Here is a 6,347-nt window from a genome sequence, read left to right on the forward strand (position 1 = left end):
ACTCGTCCATTCTTCCCTCAATTTTTTCCAAATCAATATTACTATCTATCTGCAATGACAAATATAAGGTCCATTTTTAGGTCAATGACAAAAAGATTTACAATTAAAAATTGAAAATATCTTAATAGGACTTAAATACAATGCACATGCATTAACTAATAATAATATACATATTTTTCATAAATGAAAAGATAAGCTACACTGGTACATTAAAATTAAACAAAAAAACATTTAATTCATTTTTTGTTCGCCTGTATTACTTCACATGAAATATAAACAAAAATAAGATCATGAAAAAGAAACCCTGAATGCCCACAATGGCCATCTTAAACCAAATTCATCAATAACAAAGCCTTTCCTTGAAGGTGCTTTGACAACACCTTTTTGACCCCTAGCTCCTAGAAGAATGGAGGTTGATGAACAACTAGTCAACAATGGCCACCACACAGGAACCGGATAAAGTTCAGGTACCACAACTGTGCAAGAAACTGACTGTTCCTTCAAAAAACATTGTAAAGGAAAAATCAATACATAGGGTGGATATACATACATATTAGATTCTGCCTTTAAATCTTGGGAAAACACATTAACACCAGAGGTTTCTGGTGTTTACCATGGGGTAAAATGTCTAAGTGGCCTACTGTCTACTGATCGCATTACATTCGAGTCCAAGGACATAAGATCAACAGTATGTGGACCAAATCGAGAATCAACTAAAAGCCATGAAGCATTACTCGACATAGTATCAGCCGTGTTCATAATTCTAGAAGGACCATCAGCCTTATTCAGTTCAGATGGAACAAAACTTAAATGCAAATCAACGTTTTTCCAGCGACCAACTGAAATATATCCTTCATAATACAATTCAAGGTCGCACATTTGCTCCCTTGACTATTCCAGGCTCATATAATCGCCATGCTATCAGTTAATACATCAACCCGAGAGTCTAATATAGATTAACCCAAAGATTGCAATGCCTTCAAAATGGCTTTAGCCGCCTTTTCATGAATAGGTCTTGTATCATCAGCCGACCAATAATCACCCATGATGATAGTCAAATGCTAACTTCACAAGTGCCCCATATATGTAACCTGAAGAATCTGTAACCAAGTCGATTTTATTATGAAATTCTGGTCTCCATTTTGTCCAAAAATTTCCAATACTCAATCTCCTCTTAAAGAGGTCCAAATACCCTAACAGGTCTACTACATTTAGTACACACAGAAATAGCAGCATTAACCTCCCTGCAAAAAAGCTTACAGCCAGGTACCGCTAATTGCATACTAATACACTTTCTATAAAATCTTTGTAAAGTTCTTAAATCTACCTCCTTAGACAACAAAATAAATTCACGCAACTCAATAATTTTTTTCCGCTTATCCTCTGGTAAAATAAACGCTTGCTTTTCTGAATCAACGAAAATCCAAGAAATTTCTTACAAAATTCTGGAATCAATGAACACTTCTTAAGCGAAAGAGTATACCCTAACCTTGTCAAAACCTCCAACATAACATAAACCAACCTCCTACCTTCAAACTCGTTCTCCTCACTCGACTGCAATGGGCCCCCTCGAGTTACTGAAAACCTATCATCAATATATAATGTATTCAGTACATTTATTTTTCTTAAATATGATGTTACACACATCCCTATTGACTGGTATATGAATGGGCTTGCTTTCCAACCAAAGGCCAATGTTGTGTAAGATCCCCCAAACTGAATACCAAAATATGTAAATGAATCTGGACTAAGTTTAACATGGTCGCAACCTGACTTTTCATCATATGTTACCATAAATGCATCTTTTTGTACTAATCTCGGAATATCTTTCAAAGTTTCAAGATGAAATGGTAAATCTTTTACCCACAAATTTAAAAAACGTTCATCATGGCATAAACGTGGCTTGCTGGGTTCGACTGTAAGTGGCATTACTATTCTAGGGGGTTCACATTCACCAACCGCTCCAAACAGCTTACTGAACCCATAGCAATTTTCTCGCATAATTCTTTTGAAATAAAATCAACATGTTGCTTACAAATTTTTCAATTTTGAAAATATTGATTTGGAGGGATATCCGAATCATAAAAACGACCCTTAAAATTTCCTTTAAAGTGACTGAAAAAATCTGTAGCATCAACCCCATTTATAAGCCATTTTAGTATATCTTTATCATCTGTCCCTTCTAGAATATCTTTCCAGGTAGACAAATGGTGATGAATCTGACCGCTTAGAAAAAGATCAGGATCACGCAAAGGAGAAGTCCCACTATCAAAATGAACATCCCATGCACCATTCAGAACTTCTTCAGCCGAAGGAACGTGTGTTGTAAGTGAAAGAATTTCACCTCTAAGTGTTACCCATGCTTGTTTTTGGCGTACTTGTACCTTTTCGGGATTAAAACCATTTCCATTTCCCATTCTTGAACATGAATGTTGAAGCATTATGAATTTAAACTTCCCAATGTATTACTATTCTGAAGAGAAAAATAAACAAGAATGTGTCCATAGTACACGGATGCCCCACTCGCACTATCATTTTCTATGTTAAGTGGACCGTGAAATTGCGGGTCAAAACTTTAATTTAGAATTAAAATTAGAAATATCATACCATAGGGAACATGTGTACTAAGTTTCAAGTTGTTGTAACTTTAACTTCATCAAAAACTACCTTGACCAAAAACTTTAACCTGAATTTCGCACTTTTATTTTCTATGTTCAGTGGACCATGAAATTGGGGTCCAAACTATAATTTTGCATTAAAATTAGAAAGATCATATCATGGGGAACATGTGTACTAAGTTTCAAGTTGATTGGACTTCAACTTCATCAAAAACTACCTTGACCAAAAACTTTAACCTGAAGCGAACGGACGAACGGACGCACAGACGGACGAACGAACGAACGAACGAACGGAGGCACAGACCTATCTTGAGTACCACTACGTAATAAACGAACATAGGAAAATGTACTTAATCATTATAATCTTATTAAAACAAACAGCAGTTTTTTTTTTAAAAAGTGTCTATCATTTGATTATATAAATCATATCTTTTATAAAATCCATGATGACACGTGTCGAGCGCACCTTTCGCCACGACGGGATTGTTGAAAAAATCTTTATACATCATTAAATTTCTTAAAAAACTATAAAAATTAACATATCTTATCAACCAGTTTAGAATATAAATATACTACAAATGTTAAAAAACATTGGCCCTATAGATATAACTAATTTCGCACTCGACCTCGTGTCGGGCTTTTCTGCCAATCTATAAATTTATAATATCTTCTTGGCCCTGGTTATTTTTTCAAATTAAACATTATAACCCTTGTCATTATTCTCCAATTATATCTCAAAACCTCTTGCTTTATCAAATAATAAATATTACCATCTCCAAATAAATCAAACCATCTCCTTGGCCCTCGCCATTTTTCCAGTGTCACATCTCATGGCCTCTTGCCCATTTAAAAATGTATTATGTCTATTGCTATTCTAAAATTATATGACCTCTTGTCATTCTTATATCATATGGCCTCTTGTCTTTTAAAATAAAAAATATATACCTTTCTTATGAAGTATGTTGCCAACTTGGCCTAAGCAGTCAGGACACGGTCCGCTCTCTTCAGTGGATATTAAACAAATGAGACAGAATCACATGGACTTCCGCCCAAGTTAATTGGCCAATGAGGTTATCTTAACAAACATGTACTGGTATATATTTACACAACATTTTTACAATTTATATTTCTAAAGAATTCTAAAGAATTCCAAACTTGGATCTCACAGGGTACATAAAATCTGAGACACCTTCATCTTATATAAGTATTAAAACTTAAAAAACAAGTTGAAACATTTGGTACTGCTTTGTTTAAGAAAAATTGTAAAACGTAGATACGATTATCTTGTCTTATGGGGGAATAAATCCTACTTTGTAAAAATAATTCCTCTGATTCAAACAACAAATTTTCTGAAACTAACATTATCAAGATGCTCGATTTTTTGATTGACAACATATTTTTTATGTTTGGAGGACGTGTGTTCAACAAACAATAAGAGTTTTGCATTCCAAATGCAGACAAACGTACTCCGTCGAAAGTAAATGTCTATTAACAGCCTAAAAATAAAATAAGTTAAAAAATAACTTGCCGTCTATGACAAACCAGAAACAAATGAAGGATACAAAGCTATAATTTAGTTGAATATCAGACATCAAATTTTAAACTTTACATGCTAATGTCTTTGGTTTCATTTCATGCCTCGTTCACACGGACATTTAATTCGAATTGAATTCGAATCGAATGCGAATCGAATTCGCTGATTGCGTTCACACACTCTTTTTTAATTCGAATTATAAATGACGTAAGACGTACAACGTTATGAATGCGAATTAAACTAATTCGCATTAGTTGATGCGAATCGAATTCGAATTACGTGTGATAACAATAGAGAATTGAAAGATTAGTGTGAACGATTAGGTCAGATAGATTTTTTCAGTTATCAAAGTTGCATATGCTCATATGTTGCACAAGTTGTATATAAAAATGTGCACCTTCCTATTTGTCTTAGAGTAGGTTTTGTTTTCAATAAACGAACATGTGTATACTAGGTAAGTTTCATTTTTTTTTAAATTTAAAACAAAAACCGAAAAGAATCAAATCACCAACGGCAATTTTTTGGATCAAAAAGTGTATATCCTATACGCAGAATCTTGATTATATTGTGCGATCTAGTTTTGAAACGCTGTATGTTTCAATATTGTTTTATGTTTAATACCCTGTTGAAGAACGTAATTTTTTCATTTTTCAGTATTTAAACTTCAATAATGAATAATGAAATAGTTCAAAGTTCAAAATTCACTATTCAATGTTATGTGCTGAATAATGAATAATGCCATTGAAATAGTATATGTTTCAGTTATCAAGTTGAATATTGAATAATGAATTAGAAAAAAAAAATGACAGAGACGCTATAAACCGTATTTCTGAATTTATTATTTTCCTGTTTTCTAACAAATATTCAAATTAATATCGGGGAAAAAAATTAAAATCCCCTTTGAAATATTAAACTATTTATTAAGATATTTTGGGAGGATAAATAAGTGGGTTTCCCTGAAACTATTTTTACAGAAATTCCATGGTTCAATGTATGGACGACCTCAATACCAAAACATAAGTATATAAACATTGAAATAATCTAGACGTTCTTTATTTTCACTTTACCTTTGCTCAAGTTGCGCTTAGGTCCTCCGTAACTCCTATAAAGGTCATTGCAGCACGAGGCGCAAGTAAAAAATGATAATAATAGACAGCATTAAGTATTTTAGTTTTGATATATATGTTTTGATATCCAGGTCGTCTATACATTGAACCAAGAAATTTCTGTTTAAAATAGTTTAGGGAACCCACTAGTTTATCCTCCGAAACTAATATAAAAAAAGAAGATGTGGTATGATTGCCAATGAGACAAATATCCACAAAAGACCAAAATGACACAAACATTAACAACTATAGGTCACCGTATGGCCTTCAACAATGAGCAAAGCCCATACCGCATAGTCAGCTATAAAAGGCCCCGATTGGACAATGTAAAACAATTCAAACGAGAAAACTAACGGCCTTACATGTATTTATGTAAAAACTTAACGAAAAACAAAATTATGTAACACATAAACAAACGACAATTGCAACCACTGAATTACAGGCTCCTGACTTGGAACAGGCACATACATCAATAATGTGGCGGGGTTAAACATGTTAGCGGGATCCCAACCTCCCCCTAGCCTGGGACAGTGGTTTAACAGTAAAACATAAAAAAAAAATCAATTGATAAAGTTTAACATTTGAAAATGTGTTTTGACTTTTTTCTGATATTGATTAGGTGTTAGATAATACCAAAACTAGGTTGACGATTTCAGAAATACGTGATATTGTTTCACAGTCAAAACAATGTTTTTTTATTTCATTTCTCACTTTACACCGTGAATACTGAAATCTAATCTGTTCCACTATTCACTTTTCATCACTTTCCGTTTAATAGTGAATACTGAACTATTTCATTATCAATATTAAATTTGAATGATGAAAAATTAATAACGGACGTTCTTCAGCGCGGTGTACTAGCATGCATGGTATTCAAAAGCAAAAACTCACGCAGGATCTTCCTAGATGCATTGTGTTTAAATATGCAAGACATCTTATGAGGAAAAAAGTTATCAAAAGTACCAGGATTATAAAAAAAGCTTGGCATTCCTGAATTTGGATTGGCTACAAACTCAAAATCTTCATCTAGCTTATTCCTATTGACCTAAGTTACATTTATTTCTATATGAATCATTTGAGAAAGTACAG

General features: G+C 33.2%; 1 pseudogene; it reads right to left on the reverse strand.

Moving 5' to 3' along the window:
* Positions 1–256: 256 nt before the first annotated feature.
* On the reverse strand, positions 257–2,417 carry LOC134726229 (uncharacterized; annotated as a pseudogene).
* Positions 2,418–6,347: the final 3,930 nt, after the last annotated feature.

Source organism: Mytilus trossulus, chromosome 7 (genome assembly GCF_036588685.1).
Source record: "Mytilus trossulus isolate FHL-02 chromosome 7, PNRI_Mtr1.1.1.hap1, whole genome shotgun sequence".
Taxonomy (NCBI): Eukaryota; Metazoa; Mollusca; class Bivalvia; order Mytilida; family Mytilidae; genus Mytilus; species Mytilus trossulus.